Consider the following 23,434-nt stretch of genomic DNA (forward strand, 5'->3'; position numbering starts at 1 on the left):
TTTTTGTGCGTTTCGTAGGTTGCCGTCCCTATCAGCTCCTCCATTGCAATCACAACAGAGAATCACAGATAATTTTTCTCTGTCAACCCATGGCTCAATTATCACGGAAAGCAACCACACTCGCACATCTCTTTGTCAACCCATAACTCCAGTGCATGGCACGTTTGACACCTCTCAACATGTGGTGCATGCTCCGTACCGTGCTGCTGGTCCCCGTCAATGGACAGGGTCTCCAATAGCCCCAATGTCACAACTTGTTTCTGATTCAACTTTGATTGCTGCCGATAACCATCATTTTAAAACGCATGTCCTGCCAATAGCTCCTACTTTAGATACTATTCATGAATGTCTTACCCCTGCAAATAAGGAGACCATCTCCTCTTATGATGATTTACCTCACTCCCCTTTCTCTGTGGCTAGTATTCACGATCTAGCCCAGCCACATGAAATCTCATCCATCAGTAATGCTCCAAGTGATGCTTCTCTTTACGCGCATCCGACTCCGCGTGCGCAGCCTCAACCATCTTCACCGGTTTCTGCGTCTATCACCTTACCCTCCATGCTTGAAATCACGCTTGCTGCTTTAAATACCACGGTGTTAAGTCTTTATAAACTGTTTGAACGCCTTGACAACAACATTTCTACTCAATCCTTGCAGATTGACACCATGTATGATTGGATAACCTCCCTAAATCTTGTGCCAACTCAAGTGCCTGTTCATCCAGTCTCTACCCAGTTGGGACCCTTTCCGACTGTTCCCTCATTTGAAGAAATCATTCGCCCCACTGAGGACGATCTCGTTAATGAAGCCATTGTTGTCAATGATTCCTCTTGGGAGAACATCTCCACGACTCAAGGAAATCTACCTAACGAGATTCCTGAGTTGGTGGTTACTGACTCTATTCAACCAACCCCCTCCACTAGCCCCCCTCCTGTTTCTTGTCCTGACATTGCTCGGGAGCCTTTAAAAGGCAATCGTCAAAAGAAAAAGAAATTGCCGCTTAGGCAATCACTTATCAAGAAATCTAAGAACATGATTGCCCCGAAGCTCCCGAAGAATTCCATTGCTTCTTTCTTTAAACCTTCATCTGCATGTGTTCCACAGGCTCCATCTATCAATCAACCCAAGCCTGTGTGTCAAATTGATAAGAGTGGCCCGTGTGGTAGTCTACCTCCTTTCAATAATTCTCATTATTCTCCTCTACATAATTTAATTAATGCTTTGGAAAACTCTGTGCCTCCTGCATGTTCAAAGGCTGCTACTTCTATCACCTCCATTCCAATTTCTGTGCCTGCTTTGATCACTTCCGGCGCCATAATTTGCCCTGATAATTCATCTACTGCAAAAATTGTTCTCATTAAAAATGCCATTGATGAATATCTTTCCCTGAAAAACCAGGCTATTCCTCCCACCTGTGTTCCCACTCAGTCTACTGATGCTGTTCCTCTGATTACAACCAATAATCCTTCAGAATGGCACCTAGAAGTACAATGCCTCCCCCTTTAGTTCCTATGTTACCCCCTACCACAGTCCAAGATCAAGCTCCTAACAACATGCTGTGTGACAACTCTTTACATAATTCTGATTTGATGACCTCTCAGTTTAAATCTTTGATGGACGCTTTTCTTGAAACCCACGGTGTTCCATAAATTGGTTCTTCCAATAATAATGCGCTGGCTATCACTCATGTCCAAAGTGGTCCGCGCCTTGGTTCCTCAATAGCAGTTCCACATCAATCTCAGGACTCATTACGTAGCCTTCCTACTCGCCAGTCCTGGTCTGTCACCACCCCTGCACCGACAAAGTTGAATTACCACCCCCTTCCCCGCCCTGTCACCTTGCAGTCATCTAAAAATATGAACTTTAGTAAAATACCTCCCAAAACTCTATCTCAAGCCTCCAATATTCGTGCACCAAATGGCCACTCATTGATCATGAAATGCTGTGGTGGTTCTCATCCTCTGTACGATCTCAATAGACAGTGTGTATTAAACATCCTGAACGATGTTAACACCTTGGAACATATCTCGTCAACAGACATTGACCTGGTGGAATTCATTGCGAATGCTGACTTCACCATTGTCCGTTTATGGATTCCTTCAGCTACTGTGGCGAAATTGCTTTGGGATGCTAAACTGATATTGTTTGAGATGGGATTTCTTATCTCTTAGGACCCCGATCGATCACAATCTCTGTTCACCTCAACAAATTTAGCGGCTAGTGACTCAGGTAAATCCCTTCAAACCACACGTAATACCAATCTACCAAAAATGGCTGTCCCAATTTATAACCTCAAGATTTTCCGAAATATCGTTCCATTTCATTAGGTTGTTGGAATACCAGAGGCCATGTCCATTTACAACATTCTATTGATGTGTTCACTCACTCTTATGATATACTGGCTTTTCAGGAAACATGGTTTCTAACTCCTCCTGTTTGGGACAATTATGCAATTGCTCTTATTGCGGCTGTAAGAGGTGAGAAAGGTCGTCCAATGTCGGGCCTCTTGGTAGCAGTTAGACAATCTTCTGACCTAGAAATAGTTCCATGGTGCGCCTTCGACCTCTATATACAACTAGTCCGAGTAATTGGTTGCGGAGGCAATATGGCCATTTTCAATATATGCCGGAATCTGGCAAAACTCTCTTTGAATTTATTCCTTAGAGAACTTTCCTATATGTTGGAAATAGTTGCTCAGGCATCTGATGTTACTGCCACTTTTCTTCTTGGCGATCTTAATCTTGATTGTTTTAATCCAACTTCTGAATCTACAGCCCAGGAGGTGCTGACTTGGTCTACCTTTATGTCACACTATAACTTTATGATGATCAACGGGTCTATGCCTGGTGATCTTCCACCCGCAACTACTTGGCGCCGTGATTTAAGCACCAGTACAATTGATTACATATATGCTGATTCAAATTTGTTGGATAATATCACTTCACTAAACATCACTCCTCAGATGTATAGTGAGCACAAGCGTTTGACACTACATTTCCTAAGACCACTGGCGTTAGCGCCTTCTTATACTAAAAGGTCCTCTCAACAACTTGTTATCAATCCCTCTGGTAATCGCCTCTCGGTGTCCTCTAGAATGTTTTGGATGTTAAAACAATCTCTTGCCCCCTCTACGGTGCCCAATTCCAATTCCAAGGTCGAATATACACACCTGTTACAACAATTTCAGAACAACATTCTTATCTCTAAACAGAGGTCGATTACTCACTTACACTCCTTTGATCATGAATTACATCATAGAAGGTCTAGTTATAGGCAAGAACGGAAATTATTGCTCTCCTCGTCACTAAGCTCTCGGTTTGACCATGCAAGGCAGGCAAAAACCCGCTATACCAACTGGGTCCGTGGACATAGAGCCTTGTTATTTCAAAAAGATAGTGAGCTTATGCTTAACATTCTAGCTACAAAAAATTCTGCAAGTGTATGGAAATTACTTAAGCATAAACATTGTAATCATCAACTAGATGCACAAGCCAATGGCGTGCAAGAAGCGCAATGGGTCCAACATTTCTCCGAATTATATTCTGATCCGGAGTTCAGTAATTTTAAATACCAAATGCAGTCCACCACGCAATGGTCCCTGAACTGCGAGATGGAAACCATTATTAATTACATAAAAGTGGCTAAAAATTCAAGAGCTGCAGGACCCGATGGAATCAGCAATCTAATGCTTAAATCCAACATAAACCATTGGGCCCAAATGCTCTTCCTTTTATTTCAAAATATTTTGATCTCTCGAACACTCCCATCTTCATGGCACTTGTCTATTCTCGTGCCCATTTACAAGAAGGGAGATCGCTCGCTCCCTGAGAATTATCGACCCATCGCACTCCTTGACTCGCCGAGCAAGATTTTTGCAAAGTTTTTATTGCTTGAATTTTCTGCATGGACATCAATCCATCTACATCGCAACCCATTCCAAATAGGTTTTGTTGCCAGAATGGGCACAGCAGTTAACTTGTTCCTTCTAAATTCCATTAAATCTTTGTGCCACATTAAAAAACAGCAGATTTACTTTGCTTTTGTGGACCTGCACTCTGCATTTGACTCAATTTCTAGAGTCAAACTTATGTCTAAACTTATTCATGACAAATGTCCCCCCTCCATTACTGATCTTATTTATCACTTTCATTCTACTACCACGGTTCAGGTTAGATTGACATTGAATGGCTTACTTTCCCATCCGATTCCGACTACACGCGGCCTTAAACAAGGCTGTCTGTTAGCGGCAGCCATTTTTAATTATTGTATCCAAGATATCAAATTTTCCTTTGAACCCATCCAATCAGATTCTCCGAAAATGAATGGTGTCTCAATTAAAGCTCTCTTCTATGCCGATGATATCGTTCTCATCTCAAAGACTCCCAATGGTTTACAAAAACTTTTATCAGCCCTAGACCACTATGTCATAGAGAATGATTTAAAAATTAACTCCACAAAGACTCAAGTCTTGATGTACAACCCTCATTCTGGTTTCCATACTCGGAAACATTGGCTGATTGGTAATAATATTTCGTTGTCCATGGTTTCATCATATACCTACTTAGGTATTATTTTTGAAGCCTCTCTCCATCCACTGAAACATATGGCTCAAATCGAAGTTAAACTTCTTACAGCGATTTCACAATCACGTATTCTTCTGGCAAAATTTGGAAAATTTTCCATAATCCCGGCCTTAACATTTTGGCAGATGAAAGTCATTCCCACCGTATTATATGGTTTGGAAACAGGATCCCCCACACCATCTACTACTCTTGATAAATGGGAGGCTAAATTTTGGCGGAATGTGTTGCATCTGCCGCAGTGTATTCCCATCTCATGGTTACGATATGAACTAGGCCTCTCTTCTCTGTCTGCACATCTTAACTGGAAACAATGTTCATTTTTTAGGAAATGTCTAATATCATCTCGGATAGACAACCTACTTAAGGTATTGTCGAACTACATCTTTACGACAGATCACGTTTTTATCCGAAGATGGCTGTCAGTAGTTTACAAGATCTTGGCTGACGCAGATATCTCAATTGAAATTCTTCTGCAAAATCCTGATAAGGCTAAACAAAAAATCCATCAGACCTCCTGGATCATGAATCATCAAAAATGTCTAACTTATAAACATGCTTCGAGCTTTCGTTTTCCACCACATACGAGAGGCACAACACAATCCTATTTATCAAGAGCCCCTTCACCAAAATATAGAAATTTAATTCTCCGTTTCCGGCTACATATATGGGAAACGAGAGATCTGCTCTATACGCGTCACCTAATAGGACCTCTTCAAAACTTCTGTCGGTTTTGTCAAACAACCAAAATCCCAGAAACATTAGCACATTTAATCACTGCATGTCCAATTCTTACCAGTCTGGGGCAATTGCATTTTCATAAATACTGTCCTGGATACGCTATGTATGAACCTGATGATTGTTGGGATCGTATTTTTGGCTCGTCAGATTTGAAAATTCAGATAGCAACGGTCCATTTTCTTCTCTCTTTAAACTTAGATCAAGGAAAAATTGATTATTCTTAGTTGAACCGAGTACGATGAACTTTATGTCACTGTGTCCTCTTTTTGTTTTTTGAAGAAACTCTGATCAAATTGTGAATACCAGATTATTAATATCTATCTTGTATTTACTGTTGTCCACCCTGAATGGTCCTTAGAGAAATGATCTTAAATTGTTTTTAATATTATTTTAATCTACCATGTTCAGACTGTGTTGATGTGTCATGTTTATTGAAAAGTTGTAACATAAAAATAATGCAACTAAATCAATAATAAAAAAATAAAAAAAAAATAGGATCAACGGCTCCTTTGGTATCCAGCACCCTGGCGTGAGGCTTCCCATTTTGAATGGGTGCACTCCTTTGATTCCTGGGCCAAGAGCAGCTTCCTGTTGAGTGCCTATCTCTGGGGGAGGGTGTTACCTACCCTCACAAAGAGATCAAAGAAGAGGCATGGACATTCAAGTTCCTGTCCTGTCACTTGGCAGGACCAACCTGTCTGGCCACAATACACATCACCTTCGACTGCTGAGCTGGCTCTCAGGAGGAGCTAAAACATGTGTGATATTAAATTGGATGCAGCTGCAATGATTATGAGCAGCGCCATGCACTATGCCCCAACTCAGGCATAGCTTACTTTTAGAGTTTACCGTGCCACCACCATGACCAACTTATACATACATAATATTTTGGAACAGGGGTGCATATCTTAAATGCAGCCCCTCTGTTGCTGCAACTTGGCTGTCACTGCAGCTGTCAAGAGGACACTTGTGACCTCTAAACCTGCTCTGTGCCACTGGTAGAGCAGCCACTGGAGATCAGGATACTGATGCAGGACGGCATAGGTACACACTATGCTTTTGGCATGGAGCTTATCAAATAGGAATCAGATAATCAGATTACCCTTTCACAGATGGAATTTCAGGGGGGAAGGAACAGCGAGTTGTGGAGGATTTTCTGGAGAAGGCGAGTCATGTGCTAAGGAGTGGAAGTAGTATTGGAGGGTGAGTGAGCATGCAAGTGTGGCGAGTTTTGGTAGAATACATAGTGTAGGGAGTGATTGTGAAGTGTATGTTTCCTAGTGAAAAGGGGGGTGGTTGTGTGGAAGTAGTAGCGTGGATGAGGGATGATAAGTAGTGTGGATACAGGTGTAGTAGTGTGGAAGAAGAAGTAGGGTGGTGAAGGGAGTAGCGTGGAGGAGGGTGGCATGACATCAAAGGATTAAGGCAGGGTTTCTAAGGGGTGTGTCACAACCCTTGCCCAAAACCCCCTCTGGCAAACCCATTGGCCAGGTGGAGTCAGGACTCGGGCCACTAGAGCCTGGCATCCTCTTCAAAAGCCCTCATGAAACCATGAAAAAACAATGTGCTTGGGAACTACTTTATTGTATTGTCAGCCAACATGGAGGCATCCACATAGCTTGGTTCCTAAGAACCAAGCTATGCGGTCTAGTGTTTTGGGTGTGGTAGCCTAGGGACTACTTTACCTGGACTATTTTGTTGGGGATAGTTAAACCACACCCAAGCAAGACAACACGCTTTGCGTTACTTTGCAGCTTGCAACGTGATGCTCACCGTGTCCAGCTATTCCCTCGAACCTCGGAGAAGCAGAACCTGCAAGGAGACAAAAGGAGCATCATTAGCAGCAGCATCTTACCTGCAGTCTTCATCTTTAAACACTCGCAGCTACTGAGAACAGCTTCCTCGAATCTGCACGCCTCCCGGACAGAACAAACTGAAAGAGGAAGATAGAGGCAACATTAAAGAAAGCAGTAGAGACATTTACAAATTACAAACTGCTCAAAAGGCTTACCTGACTGGTTGCCTCTCGGCTGGCACCACTCCGGACATTCCACTCACGCTGAAGAACACCATGACCTACAAGGAAGGAAAACACAGGTTAGCAAAGGCAAGACTTTGCAGCGCTGCGCATAGCGCTTACTTACCGCATCATAGCGCTCTTAATGCACCGTCATCTACCAGCGGGGCTCAACCAAGCCAGTTCGCCGCGCTTAAGCTCCGCATACCTAAGGGAGAAAAAGAGACATTTTAAACAATGAAAGGCATGCAGGATAGCAACAAAACTAAAGAACAGCAATAAGACCTACCTGAACAATATCAAACGGGCCGGCGTCAGTGAAGTAACTGGACCGCACTCACCCATGAAAGACAACGCGCCCCTGCAAAGAAGGCAGGACGGAGAGCACGCCTAATTCTACCACAAGGTGAGGAGAGGGCGCCAGAGGGACTGAAATCATACGGGGGTGGATGGAGGATACTTACCCCAGTCGGTCAGTCTTGAACACAGTCCTCCTGTAATTTCAGGCAGAACCTTTCCCGCAGACCACATCAGGGCAAAGCTGAGAAGCATACCAGCGAGTAACCCGGCTGGGTGGTGTCCCTGTGGATACCAGGTGAGCGTAACAGGGTGAGAGTCATCTGAGGGATAAGAGAGTAGAGGGAGGAGAAAAGAGAGGAGAAAAGAGAGGTGGGTGGAGTTGGAGCAGGACAGTAGTAAGAGGTATAGGGAGGGGAATGTAGATGAGAGCGTGAGCGTGACAGATTCAATAGTGAATCAATCATGGTATCTGCAAGGCGCACTCGCTATCACTGTAGAACAATAATCTCTGGATAGAGCAGGGACAGTCTTAGGAAGTCCCTGAGGGAGTCTAACGAGTAAAGGCATCTTGCCTTGAGGTCCTCACAACTAGTATAAGGCAGTGATTAGTCAGTAGGGCTTGACATTCGCTGTACACTGACCGGGAGGCCATACACGCCTGGGTTTTGAGTAGGTGCTTCTCAAGACGAGATCTATCCGGTATGAGGGCATCATGAAGCAAGACACAGACAACAGACCTAAAGTTCAAACAAAAGATATGTATTAACTTAAATGTCAGCATGGCAGAAGGCCTAACTTGCCCTGCGCTAAGGTGGGATTGCCCTACCTGAACGAAACTAAGGACAGCTTGAGTCAAAGAGTTCAACTTATAAGTTTGTCTGTGTCCAAAACCTACTCTTGCCCTCCCAACTAAAGCTAACCAATGTGTAGGGATATTATCAACAGAGGAAATAGTGTTTAACTCGAAATTCAGAGCTTCTTGCATCTCCCCTTCCCCAAGTGCAAGAAAGTTCCACAAAAGGCTCAAGATTACCTTTCTCAAGTTCAAGGCAATACAGTCCTAAACATTCCTCAGGATTCCCTGAGGAGGTCTTGAGACTCTGTTCCCAAGATGGTACATGCACTTCTTCAAATCTCAGAGTTCCCTTCCCCAAGACTTTTCTTTTTGCCACGTTTCTTTGTTTTTTCCAAAGTGTAACATCGAGGTCAGCCTGGGCCTCCTTCTGGTTTGCTTCACCAGCTCATCGCGCAACCAGGATCCCTTGGTTCTGCAGCCCACAACGGTTTCACAGCTCCTGCCCCTCTGTGTCAAGTCACTTTCACTTAATTACTCTTAATTACTCTTGGTCAGGCTCTTGGCTTTGTGGGCAATGCTGTGCTTCTCTGGCTTCTCCTTATCAACCTCTTGGGTTCAGCCACCACATGCCACACATCTCCTGCCACTCTTTGGCCTTGCAGAACTGCCTTTATTCATACCAGTTAACTTTATAAGGGTTTTGTTCATACCCCATCTTCCAATGGCACGCTTTCACACTTGTGCCCCTCTTTCAGCAGTTCATTTTCCCATGGACACTGTGGCTGTCCTTCAGTATTCACTTTGTCCATAAAGTTTGATTGCATTCAATATTTAATATGTCTAACTTCAAGGTTTCATTGAGTTCAGGATTCAATATGCATCCATTAGGTTCAATTTCATACTTTTCATCAGTTCAGCATTCAAGTTATTCATGTGTTATGAGTAATTTCACCTTTCTGTTCAATTCAGTGTTTAAGATTCATTAATTAAACTTAATTTTGTAGTTCTATTCAGTTCGGTATTCAACATACATTTGTTGTATTAAGTTTCAAGTTCCCATTTAACTTGGGGTTTAAATTGCATTTGTTATACTTAAGTTCATATTTCTGTTGTATTCCAAATACATTGGTAGCATTAGTTTTCATGCTCTCATTTAACTCTGGGTTTAAATTCCATTTGTTATGCTTACGTTAATATTTCTGTTCAGTTCAGTATTCAATATATATTGGTTGCATTCGTTTTCAAGACTGTTACTTGTTTATGGTCTGTTATGAGTGCCCAAGTGCTTTCTCTAACACTCCCCGGCTCTCTGTGTCTTCCTCCGAAGGCCTCGGTAGCTCTTGGCTTATGAGGCTGGCGGGACATCTGTTGCGAGCCCCGCTCACACGCCAGTCATTTCCTATGCATGCCAGGATTGAAGGAGGTTTCTCTCTGGACGCGGAAAGCATCACTTCTCTCCTTGGTTTTCCCGCAGCTCCTGCTGCTGGCCTTCAATTCGGGAGGCTCCCATGCCTGTGGAAATGATATGGCCCACTTGTGTTGGTCCCCACAAGTTCCCTGGGTGATCTGCCAGTGTCCTGGCTACTGCTCCTATCCCACCATCGCTGCCCCCACACGCAACAGGTCCTCTGCTGGTCTCTCCCACACAGGTCTCCCCATTCGTCCTCAACCTCCTCTGTTCTCTCACCCTCATTTTATATACCTGCAACCACTTAACAGGTTGCAGGTGTGGCTCCTTGCCTGGCTATGATTAAAGAGACATGCCTGACTCACCTTACACTCTGCAGGCATCTTCCTCGTCCCAGTACCAAAGTGGTAACATGGAGGTGTAGTGTTTACTACTCTCATTCTCCTCTTCTTTGTCCCATTACTTTTAAATGATACATGTGGGGAAGTGGGGAAGAGGTCTTGCAATAACCCATAAAGATGGGGCAAGAGATTAATTGGTCATCAGTAGGGAAAGGGGATACCATGTCTTGCCTGTGTGCCCCTTCCTCTTTCTCACTCTCCTTCTGCGTCTTTGAGACTTATCATTCTTCCCGATGCTACTTTGACCAAAGCAAATGGGGCAACAACATCCCACAAAGGCTTCTGGTACTATGGGGTAATTATGGAATGGGAAGGGGAAGTACTATGTCTCCTTCAGGGCCGTCCTATCCCCACTGCCCAAGGATCCTCCACCCAGGTGATCCACCCTCGCTTCTCCACCCCAGGGTGGGACTCCAAAAGTGATGGCCTTTCCCTAGCCATCTGAGAAGGGGATCCAAGGGGAGTAGATATGGGGACGCCCTCAGGTTTCTCACACTGGCCTTTTGAAAAATCAATAAACACAGTTGAACCACCTGGAAGTATTGAAGTGAGTCCTGTACCATCTGGGACAGTAAGCAATTCATCCTGCATTTAGGTGCATATCGCTAATGCAGAATCAGGTATCCCTCGGATCGGGAACATATGTTCTGTTCCTCTCACCAGCCAATAGTTCATGGTGAAGGAATGATTACTTTTTCACAGGGAAACGCCTGATGCATTATGAAAACTGTCATAAGGGTAGAAATAAGTTCTGTTGTGTGTCAGATGATGCACCAGCCGACAATTCAGCTGCTTGCGGGAAGTTTAAGGCCCAAATAGGAGAAACTAAATACTGATCTGCTTAAGGATCAGGGCTTTGTCAGGTCCATTACTGACTGTATGATAGATTTCTTGAGTAGAAATAACACAGATGTCCTTTGATACGCTCTGGTGTAGGATGCTTATAAGCAAAATAAAAGAGGTGATGGCTCGACGGTTTAGTTCAGAATGAATCTTAAACCTTTGGCAATGCTCTGGGCAAACCTTCAGGCCATCGTTCTTCATCTGCCAAGACATTACAGAAAGGGGACAGACCATAGCAAATCCGGCCTGGGCCTACCCCCAAAGGTGCAGTACTGCCCAAACTGCTAGGTCACATCTCTTCTGCATGAAACCACAAGCATCCCCAGACATGTTTCGTCTCATTGGGCCTCATCAGTGAGGCGCAGCTTGGGTCTCTAGGCGCAGCAGGCACGGGACCCACATCCTGCATTTGCCATTGCGCAGAACATTCTTTTTAGAAAGATATTGGTCAGTGACCAGAAAATAACAAATATGCTTGAAACAAGTGAAAACCTAATGAAAAACGAATGTATGCCTATACCCGCCATGTTTACATGAAGCCTGCACGAGTTATAGCCTTTCAAATGATCTTTGGAATAGTTTGTGTTGTCTTGTGAGACAGACGTGTAAGCACTATATTTGTGTATATAATAATAAATATCAGTTCACTTTATTTTTCCTAACATCTTCCCATATCAGTTTTTATTTTTGTATCAAGAGTGCTGTTTTTTCTCCATTTTTATTTAATTTTCGTCTGTTATTTTTATTTGTATTCTGTATTAACAAACAGACACAAGCTTTTATTCCCCCAAGATTAAGTTATCCCGTAGTTCATGTGTCAGAGTCGCTTGAATTTCCCGTGTGAGTGTAGCTTGAATTTCCTGTGTGAGGATTGCTTGAATTTCCTGTGTGAGGGTCGTTTGAATTTCCTGCGTGATAGTCGCTTGAATTAATTTCCTGTGTGAGAGTAGCTTGAATTTCCTGTGTGAGAGTAGCTTTAATTCCCTGTGTGAGAGTCGCTTGAATTTCCTGTGAGGGTCGCTTGAATTTCCTGTGTGAGAGTAGCTTAAATTGCCTTTGTGAGAGTAACTTGAATTTCCTATGTGAGAGTAGCTTGAATTTCCTAGGGTAGCTTGAATTAACTGTGTGAGAGTAGCTTGTCCATTCCTATTTTGTTTCTGTTTCCCACAGCCTGTTTTTTCTTTCTTCTTTGAAAAGGTAGGGGGATTGACAACAGAATTCCAAAAAACATGGATGGGTGCAGAGCATTAGGTGATTTGATGTCAGAAGTGTATTTGCTTCCACATAGTGTTTCCTTTGCCATAACATGGGCCTACGGGTCCCAGAAAGCAAGACTGCCGTTGAATGTTAAAATACAGCTGCCTGCATGCGACTCTGATGAGATGCACCAGTTGGCATCTATGGCGTTCATCATCGGCTATGTAGGGTGCTAACATATTATTCTGTGTTTCCCAGTGTGAAGGTGCTTTTGAATGTCACTGTTGTTTTGGGCTCAGTTGGGACCGGAAGGGCACATCCTCCTTGGAGGAGTACAATACAGTGGCAGGGAAGATGTGCCTGCTCTATATGTAAGCAATGTGTAAGGGTGTCCCGAATTACACTCACAGCAGAATAAATACACCCACCCCTCTACGGAAATAAGGCCAAAAGTCTATCTTGTAAGGATAACAAGTTTAATCTTACAAAAATGAGGATGGTAGCAAAGGATTCTGCTGCCTGAACGGTCTTCTCCTGTCCCTCTCTCTTTCCTTCCCCTGCCAAAGCAGTGTCAGGCAGGAGTTAATATAGGCCTGTCTTGTGTTTCTTCTTTGTCAGCGGTTTTGTCAGAGCGTGCTGTTCTACATTTTGCTAGCTTACGCAAGAATACACTGTAGCTCATGCTTTCCTTCATTTTGCTACTTATTAACATTTTATGTATAAAAACATTTTCCAGTCATTCTCTCCATATTCCACTCATTCTACTAATTTTATCTGGTCATGTAATCTTCTTTACACCTTATGTGTCCCATTTCTGCAGTTCGTCGCACAGAGCATGTAAATCCCATTTTCTGCCTCCATGAACAGTAGCCAGCTGGTGAGTCAGTTTGTATGCTCTGCCAGTTCTAACCTTAGTAGCGAACACCGCAGAAGCGCCTGTAGTCAATTTTTAGCACAAGCCACATTCTTTCTGGGAGGGAGGGGGAGTTTTTGACTCATACCGCACTAAGATTTTACAATGCATAAGATCTGACATTACAAATCTATCCAACTAATAGTGTTTTATATTTAAACAATACCTGCCTTTTTCATTGCCTGCCCATGTCCTTCTTCAGTGCCTGCCCTTGTTTGTGTATGTGTTTATATCTGCATGAGAGAGACTTCCCAGTGCCCCTCCCCCCTAGTCCATTATAGCGCCTAAAAGGGGTCTCACCTAACTCTGAAGTCCTTGGGGGTGCAGGAGGACTCTGGTTTCTTCCCAACATTTGCAAAATCAAAAAAGTAGAACTGGAAAATATGCAGCAGTCGTAGATTTCTGGCATAACACATTTGATAAATTGAGTCCCCTTCCTCTAATCCTGCTTTTTTGATGACAGTGCTTGGCTTGCTGCTACTTGTAGACCCAAATGTAGAAGAGAAACTGCAAGCCCCAGAATGCAAAGGGCCATTGACTTTAAGGTCAGAACTGGACGATGCAGATCATCATGAGGCATTCTCAATGTTATGAGCTCTGGGGAGGCCGGGCCCTACACTAGTGCCTGTACCACACAGGAGTCGGATAGAGGGTAAAGTAACTGGCGAACGGGAAGCCGCTCGCCGTTTTTATTGGGAGCAAACACATGATCACAGCTGCCTCTGTGGGTGACATGTTGTGATCACGCAAACATTAACCTGTGACTGCACACACAATGGTGGTGGCATACCTCAGTCACAACATCCCATGCCATGGGTAAGAACACGAAAACATGAACACAACTTTTCCATGACACAACAAGACAGGCAGAGTTAATTTTCACTGCTAGCCTTGTCTACTCGCATTCTTGCACTGGCGGGCGCAAGCCTTCTTTGCCTTCTTCTTCAGCTTTTTCCTTGCTGCTGCTCCTGCATCGATTGCCAGTGGTCGGTGCACTTGCTCCGTCAGCAAGAATACCTGCTCATCATACTCAACTTGGGCTGCCAGTTCGGCCTCGTTCCGGCGCACCCCTCCTTCGTGCCAGTGAGCATCCTCTGTGATGACTGCCATGTGGGAGCCACCTCCATCTGCCTATTTCTCCATGGCTCAGGTGCAAGGACATCCCGCAGCGGTAGCACTGTCTTTGTAGACGCGGGGTGGACGTCGGGAGAGGTAGTCTGCGGGGTTGAGGTCGCCCCCCGGGCGGTGTACAATGTCATAATCATATTCCTGGAGGCGGATGCCCCACCTCTCAATCCTCGGTGGCATCTTGGTGTGCGGGTTCCCGAACAGTGATAGAAGTGCCTGGTGGTCGGTGATCAGCGTGAACCTTTTGCCGATTATGAAGTTGTGGAAGTGCTCACACGCCCAGACCGCTGCCAAGCTCTCCTTCTCGGCCTGGGAGTAGGCTAGTTCAGGCGTCGACAGCGCTCGGCTCGCGTATGCAACCACGTGTCTGGGGTTAACATCCGCGCCACTGGTTTGGGCCAGGATGGCACCGAGGCCTACAGGGCTGGCATCCACTACCACCTCGGTGTGCCACAGTGGGTTGAAATATGCGAGACGGTGAGCCTCCGCAAGGGCTTGCTTGACAGGCCGGTGTCCATTCGAACGACGACTCCTTCTGCAGCAGTTTCCTCAGCGGGTCTGTGATGGAGGCGTAGTGGGGGATGTACCTCGCACAGCATCCTGCCATGCCGAGGAACGAGCGGACGTCCGCCACCTGCCGGGGCTCGCCGAGGTTGGTGATCGTCTCGACCTTCTCGGGGTCAGGCATCATGCCATCCTTGGAGAAGATGTGTCCAAAGAACTTGAGTTTCGTTTTACTGAACCGGCACTTCAAGATGTTAAGCGTGAGGCCGGCTCTCTGAAGGGCTTCGCAAGTGTCGTGTAGTGCCCTGTCATGGGCTTCCTTGGACGATCCAAAGACGAGAATGTCGTCGCTGTAGTTGAGAGCCCCTTTTATAGGTCGGATGATCTGGCGTATTGCTTCCTGGAAAATCTCAGCGGCCGATGAGATTCCAAAGTTCAGTCTCCAGTATCTGAAGAGCCCATCGTGTGTCGCAAACGTGGTTATGGGGCGGGAATCAGGGTGGAGCTCCAACTGATGGTATCCCTGATTTAGGTGCAGTTTGGAGAACATTTGGGCACTGTTCAGCAACACAATCATATCCTCGATACATGGTCCCGGGTGTCTCTCCCGTTGAATCGCCGTGTTGGCCACCCTCATGTCCACACACAACCGGATCTTTCCCCCTCCCTTGGGTACCACCACAAGGGGGGACACCCACGGCGTCGGCCCCGTCGCCGGTTCGATGATGCCGTCGCGGAGCAGTTGCTGGAGTGCCTCCGAAACTGTCTCCTGAAGATGGAAACCAACCCTTCTGGGATGTTGCGGCACTGGTCGTACGTCGGGGTCGATGTGGAGCCTGATGGGGGGTCCCCGGAGCTTTCCTAGCCCCTCGCATAGCTTGGGGAAGGCACCCACGATGTCTTCTTGTGAGACGAGCGATTGAGTCTGATGAGAAGCTATCGATCCTACAGCGTTCCCCGGGCTGGGGTTGGCCGCTGCGGCGGTGATTACGTCTCCCACATTCACGTGGATCTCGATCAGCCCCAGATGTGACGCCGTGTGGTAGCTGAGGAGGCATCGACTCCTGGCGAGAGACCGTATCACGTGAATGGTCGCATGCACTTTCCGCCCATTCAGGAGAAGGCATTGGGTGAATTGGCCCACCGTCTGTAACGGGGTGGCAGCTCCCCACTGGAAAATTCTGGAACGGGACGGATTAAGCTGTGGTGGGCACGGTATACGGTCATAGTCTTGTTCACCCATGATGTTCACTGTGGCCCCGGAGTCAATCATAAATTGAAATTGGCAGTTCCCCATCTTGAGTGGGATTTGCGGGGCCTCCCTGGCCTCTTTGTTATCGAGTATAAGGTTCACAAACTCGTCGTGGTCGTATTGGTCCTGCGGTGCGTAGTAGGCCATCGCCTGGTCTTCTTGGTAGAGGGTCTCAGGCCTGTAGTCTGCAGGAGGGTTGTCATATTCGTCCGTGAAGTGTCTAGGTTGTTCAGCCTGGTCATACGGTGGGGCATATCCTGCCGCTTGGTATTCATCCATCGCTCGAACGTAGCGCCTCTGCCCGAGGCCCTGTTGGTATGGTCTTGGCTGACTGTACTGCAGGGGCTGCGGCCGGAAGAGCATTCTGGGGGCCGCCTGGGGTCGCATCGGGGAAAAGGTACGCCCTCCCTGCAGACGGAGTGAAAGTGTCCTTCTCTCCCGCAGTTGGTACAGCGCTGGGACAGGGCTGGGCAGGACCCCGAATGGGGGAAGGACATCCCGCAGCGGTAGCACTGTCTTTGTAGACGCGGGGTGGACATCAAAGAGGTTGTCGGCGGTCTGTATGGCTGAGGGCCCCTGTCGCCTTGACGGGGGGGCAGTATGGCGGCTACAAGTTCCCCCGTGTCTGCTTTAGGGTTGTTGGAGTGTTCCATGGCTGAGGCCTGTGCATCCACTCTCTCATGGATGCGGGCAAGTTCGCTGACCTCGGGTATGGTGAACGGTTTTTTGAGTAGCTGTTTCTTGAGTGCGGGGGAGAGGCACCCTTCGATCACCCTCAGCCGAATGGCTTCCTCTAGCGAGAACGCATCAAATTGGCAGTTCGCCCCTTTCACTCGTAGACGTGTGATGAATTCGTCGACAGTCTCTTGTGGGAGTTGGGTGCACTGGTTGAACAAATATCTTTCATAGTCCCGGTTGAACTCGATGATCAGCAGTTTGTCCAAAGCACCAATCAACTTGGGAAACGTATCTTGGTCTGCGGCCGGAATAGCCTTGACAACCGTTTTGATTTCCCCCCCTACCAGGTTGAGGAAGATGTCTCTCATGTTGGGGGAGTCCCCGTCGCCGGATCCTCTCACGAAATGACGAAAATCATCCATCCAGTCGGTCCACCTGGGGCCTTTGGTGGCTTGAGGAGTCATGGTGAACGGCGGGGGCAGACGTAGTTGTATCGACTTCGCCACCCGCGGCAGTTGAGGAGAGCCCTGGTTGGACCCAGGGTTGGATGTGCTCATGGCGCCTGGGAGACGAGGCCCGCATGTGCGTAGGTGACGCGTGGGGCGAGGTAGTCGGGCCTAGGACGAGCCTACGTGCACCCGGCGCCCGGCAAAAGAGGGTCCGCCGCTTTTGCCGATTCAGGCTTCTTCTACGGCCAGGCGTCGACGGGCAGGGTACAGGATGGAGGCGCGGGCGGGATCGCTTCCGCGGAGCTTCGGAGGAGGAGGTCCGGCGAGGCGGATCCGGCGGAGTGCCGTGTTGCGCGGAGGTGGAGCAGGAGGAGGAGGTTCGCTGGGTTGCCCACCACGAGCGGACTGCTACAGGAGGAGGACTCCAGTGTGCGGGAGAAATCCTCGTCGCCAAATGTTGCCTAAGGGCCTAGGCCCAATGAAGGACGCACACACGGAGAGATAGGAGGAACTTCTTTATTCTTTTACAACCAAGCAGGAACTGGCGCTTGCTGCGCACATGCCCCTTAACTCCCTTGCCCAGTCAAAACTCCGCCTTTCCAACGGAGGGGGCTCATGAGCGTTAACCCCTTGAGCCCCGGGTAACAGTGATCGAAGTCCCGGAGACCTTGCAGAAATTGCCATAATGTCCTGCCTTTTGGCACCTACCACATTGCCGTCCTATCGGCAGACAGAGCCCTAGATGCAGTAAGCTGCCTGGAAAAAACTCACAATTTCTCTGGGGTGCCTCCTCCTTGCCCCTCTTTGGCATGGCTCCACTGCCGGCCCCTTTCGCTGGATCAACCTTGCTCTGGGGTCGGGTAGCATGTACCTCCTCCAGTTACATCCCCTTCATGGACACCTCCATTTCTGTCGATCACACCACTGCAATCTCTTGAGCTCTCCCTAGTTCTAGGATCCTCGCAAGGGTAATTCCTGGCTCTTTCAGGATATTGGTGCAGAGCTTGTTGGACCCGCACTTTTGAATTACGTAGCCTCACAACTCCCCCTCTTCATTGATAAATGCGCACGTTGCTGCTAACTGGTGCATCCTGGTATAGAACCTGCCAATTGACTCATCGGCCCCTGAGCGGCCTGCCGGAGAGGAAACTTCGTGATCAATGTTAACAATTGGTGCAAAGTTGTTAGACAGCGCCCCTCCTGCACCCCGATAAGACCCATCACCTGGGGGCAGCACCCTGTACAACCTATGAATCTCGCTCCCAGCATAAAACAGCAGGAGCGTCTTCTTTTCGCATCCTCTGTCACTTCAGCCACTTCAAAATAACATGTCCAGCCTCTGCAGTCAATGTGCCCAACTTGGGCCCAGGGTCGCTGAATTCCATTTCACGTCAAATTCTGGCACTGAGTGGTTATAGAATGACGTGCCCACAGACTGCACTGCACTCCTCGGATTTAGGCTCCTTATCGGAAATTGAGAGACCCTGGGGTCCTGAGGTCCTGAGTATGGCCCCACTGGGATCTGCACCTCTGCCATTGCCATGTGTCTGGAATGATACATGCTCATCATTTTTCAGCCTGACCAGATTAGTACTTTCCTTATCCAGTGCTTCAAACCTCGCCACATAACAGACATGTCAGCAGACCCAATAGTGGCACTTGTCTGACTGCTGCACTTCACTTGAGTGTTTTCCACCTGAGATGGGGAAAATGCACAGAGATCCTTTCTTTGTTTTGCACGTCTGCCAATGGTCCACATTTCATACACCTGTGTATGCTTAGAATGTAAGAGTTACAGGAATTGCATTGCTTTTGCTGTGTGAATTTTGCATCTGATGTTTTCCCGCAGCTTGAACATTATTTTGTGTAGTTTTAATGCAGTTTGGGGGCATAGAGGTAGTGCTAGCCGCCTCTATGAGAAATAAGGATTGGCAGTGAAAGCATATGCGGCTTTGGCACTATTTTCGGCTATTTGTGGAGGAGCACATATTCTATAGTAACACGACTTGTGGGGAAGTCTGTGTAAGCTAATTGTATGCCACATTAAGGTGATTTAAATCCACCATTCATGTCTATAAAACAGATGTGTGATAGATAATGAGTTAACTGCAGCTACTAAGCCGCGCATTATCTAAATTCTTGTCACATTAGTGGTATTCGAAAGAGCCCTTTCTTCTTGGAAAAGCAGCTGTCTCAAAGTTAAAGGGTTCATTGGGGCTATCAAACAGCCCCTGGTTTTGATAAAAAACATCTCAACCAAGTGGGCCCTCAGACACTTAATTGCTAAGCAAAACAGCACACATGTAGAAAGCCGAGAATTCAAATGCTTAACATGTCTCATTTTTTTTATTTTGAATGGAAAAGGTAAAGAAGAGTAGCAATGTGGTTTAATTGTACTGAAGGAGTTGATTGTAATGTTAAAAATATATGAGGATAGGGAAAATAAACAGTTGCTGCTGCCAGTATTGCCCTTCCTTGCATTAGCACAAATGCATTTTAACCCTTACAGTTTGCTGGAGGGCCTTGCCATCACATTCACTGTATTCTTCTGAAGAGTTCAGGGAAAAATGAGGGTCACATAGAGGTTACTTAACATGGCACATATTTTGCACACTCATTCTTGCCAGGAATCTTCCAAGACATGGCTTCCACCTGTGCCATCTGCATTATCGTCATGTGGTCACTGCAAGCACGCAATTAAAAGGACTATTTAGTATGAAAATGGAGGTACGTTAAACAAGAAGATTTACAAAAAATGTGCATTTACTCGACGCTCAAGCTTGACTGTTTTTGCTCTTTGCTACCTGTGTGCAAAGCTATATGTTATGCCACTAAAATACCTGAACATGCCTTTGCCACCATTAAAAAATGATTTGAATTGCTCTGTGAATGTACATTTAATGAGTGTCATGGAGGTGTTCTTGCTGATGTTTGTGTTTGTTTTACTGTTGTTAGGCTCACATCCACAGTGTCAATGAAGAAGTAAAGCTGTGCCAGGCGAAGAATAAAAGGAAGCCGAAAATGCACTCTTTGGCCTCATGGTCTGAATCTAGAGCAAGAACTAACTATACACGCGTGTCCTAATGAGCCATGACCAAAGATTGCTGCTTACGAGTTAAAAAAAATCTAAGATCATAAGATATACTGGTACACACAGCTCTTCAATGTGCTTTTTTATTTATTTCTAGAGCCCTAGCCAGAAAATAACACGGATTGTACCACTAGATGGCACTCAAATACAATGTAAATATTCAAAGCACATTTCTTTTTTATTGGTTAAGAGAGTTTTCAAATGAAATTCCTGTATGCTATTAGTGTGTCTCTCCTGGAATAAAAGAACTATGCACGGCAATGTGAGCTTGTGGTCCTCCTCTCTTTCTTCCTTTGTGTCAGAGGTTGATTGCGTGTTGGCAGCTGGTACTGTAGTGACATTTCCATGCCAGCTCAGGAGACGGAGCATTCACAGGGCTCTCCTGTTTTCGAAGATTGTCACTCTGTTGTGTTCTTTCCCCTTTCAGAGGGAATCACACTTGTGTTGCCTGTCATATTTCATAGGTATTGTCAGGTACACAGTTATAGGAGTTTGTGCTTCGCTGGCCAGCCAGCCTGGATCCCATTTTCAATGGTGCGTAACGTTAATGGAAGGTGTGAAAACCTTGCGTAAGGTGACTTCCGTTAATGTCACGCCCCATTTCCATTCATTGTATAGCAGAGAGAAGGGGGGAACACAACTTTAATATCCACCACCTCCCTTCCTCTCAGACATTCAAACAAATGAAAATGTGGCGTGACAATAATGGAAGTCACCTTACGCAAGGTTTTTACGCCTTCCATTAATATGGTTCAAATGAGTTGGCACACATCCTGGGGATCCCTAGGGAGCCTACCGGCTTTATGCCCCAGAATAAAGCAAGCAGATCCCATAGAGATCCATTGTAAACGCTGCCAACCATATTGTACTAACGCCATCAGAACCACACAAACACTATATTTAGCATTGGCAGAAATATTATTGACATCTTGGCAAGAGTGCCATATATGGCGCTTTTGCCAAGATATCACTTTTTTCAAAACCCTGCCTGGCTTGTCGATTCTTCTTCATAAGTTCCCAAGTGCTACTTATATTGGCTAGTAAGCTCAGTTAAACTGCAAATATGCTAAATTAAGGTGTACTGGTGTCAACAGATGTCATTTTCTGAGTTTTTAAAAGTGAACCAAGCAATAAGGTCTCAGAATGGAATTGTCAAGTTTTGAAGAAAAAAACCGTTTTGTATATATATAGGTTAGATACATATGCGGGGCACTCCATCTACACCAGTGGTGGGTTCTGAGTTGTACTAACGCCGTCAGAAACACAAAAATTATATTTTGCCTTGTTAGGAAGAATTCTCGTAAATGTGCCAATTCCTCTCTACCTTAGAGACCCCCAGCCCTTTTTGCTGGACTTTAGGACTTTTACATTTTTTACCCGTAGAGAGTGAGACCTTTTTAACACTCTCTCATGTATTTAACTGTAATATAAACTATGTGTTTCTTTTAGCCGTGGAGTCTAACAAACTCCATAGGCATCATCTTTACATAGTGTCACACAGCACCTTCAGTGCAGTGGCACAGGGAAGTCTTTCAGATTTCCCAAAGGTGTAAATACCTTCTCTTGGATAAACTACTGTTTCCAGAGCATTGAAGTGAAATTGACTTTACTTACATTTGTAACTTTCTAGACGCAGCACACATTATCTTACAATAGGGTGCTGGATGGGGTTACTTAGTATCCCCTTTGTACAGTTTCTCATGTAACAATTTTATGTTACCCTTTCTACAAATAATAGCTGGTGGCAGTGGTTTACTTTTAACTACAATTGGGAGTTTTTACTGTGGGCAGCGTTCGCTGCTGCAGTAAAGCACCCATGGGTGCCTATTTCGTCAAAATTGCCCCGGTCCTGTTTTTTCACCATTTCTTGTTGGAAAGGTCCTTCTTAAGATTTACTCTGCGTGCCAAACCAGGTTTGGTCCCTTTGTTCGTTTTGTCTTTGGCGGGATTCACGAGTGAAGCCCGCCTCTGGTCCAGTATGTCTGGCAGGGGCATGAAGTGAGGGACGTGCCCAAAACTCCCTGTGCTTAATCCTCCTGGTTACAGCAATGCACCCAAAGGTGATTTGTCGGCTGGCTGTCCGGCAAGGATAGCCACCCGGCTGTGTCATTGACAGCTAGGCTGGAATGAATGGGAGAAACCTGCATAAAAGGCAAGTCTTTTTGGCTTGGAAGGCAGGGTCGACCACTGGACGAAGGAATCCAAAGAAGAACTTGGAAGAGACCCCTGCTACAACTCCTGGACCATTGGTTCGCCCGGTGAATCCCTGCTGCTGTGCTGAAGTTCCGAATTCGCCTCGACTATAGAAGCCCTGCAAGGACGACTTCTCCCCCTGAGTTGGTGGGACCAATCAACTCCAAGGTAAGCCTGTCTGGACATCCTCTCAGAGCTGGCTGAACTTCCACTGCTGCTGCTGGAACCGAAATGCCAGGGAGAGGAACACCAGATTGTGTATGTTGCTTTTATGTCAGACCTGAGCGCCAGGAAGATCCTCCGGACTTCCCTGAAGCAGGACTGACCAAGCCTGAGCCACCTCAACAGAGTGCTGGACCCCAGATGCGAGGAAAGTCCAGAGTAGTATCTAAGAACTGCAGTGTTGCTATTTGCTGTCAGACGCGAGGAGCTGAAACATTGAAGGACCGCTGAATTGAAGTTTGCCCATTGCTGCCGCTGACCTTCCCATTGCAGAGCAAGAGTCACCAGACGTCCTCCCTCTTGTCCCCACGACTGAGGCTCAGGAACAACAGGATTAGCAGAGCTGTACAGGAACAGAAGCCAGCTGGAACCATTTCTTTTAACCTCTTGTTGTATAGCCTTACTTGCTCTCAGTTGAGACCTGCCTTGGTTACCTTGCAGAGTTGCTATAGCTCTGCCCCTCACAAGCCTCCCAGCATGTGGCCCTTCAAGTGTTCTATCCTCTACAAACCTTTCAAAAAAACGTTGTGCAAGACATTTGACCTACCTACAAAGAAGACCTTCAGCTCCCCTAGACATTGTGCAATTCAGATTGGCTGTCCTGGCTCCCTGAGAGACTCTTCTTTACCTCTGTCCTTGTGCTTTGGCCTTTCTCCCAGGAAAGTGTTAATTTACTCTGCATTGGAAGGTTCCAAAAGTACTTACCAGTTTGTGAATTAT

At 46.2% G+C, this 23,434-nt stretch overlaps 1 protein-coding gene across 2 annotated transcripts in view; it reads left to right on the top strand.

The window, feature by feature from the left end:
* The window catches only part of LOC138528635 (transient receptor potential cation channel subfamily M member 2-like), a 613,775-nt gene extending 593,210 nt beyond the window's left edge, over nt 1–20,565 (top strand). For both annotated transcript variants that reach the window (XM_069640449.1, XM_069640451.1), the window contains one exon: nt 20,164–20,565. The gene's annotated coding sequence lies outside the window, so the exon portion shown is untranslated. The remainder of the gene's footprint in view (nt 1–20,163) is intronic.
* Nucleotides 20,566–23,434: the final 2,869 nt, after the last annotated feature.

Source organism: Ambystoma mexicanum, chromosome 7q, assembly GCF_040938575.1.
Source record: "Ambystoma mexicanum isolate Mex_15411 chromosome 7q, UKY_AmexF1_1, whole genome shotgun sequence".
Lineage (NCBI taxonomy): Eukaryota > Metazoa > Chordata > Amphibia > Caudata > Ambystomatidae > Ambystoma > Ambystoma mexicanum.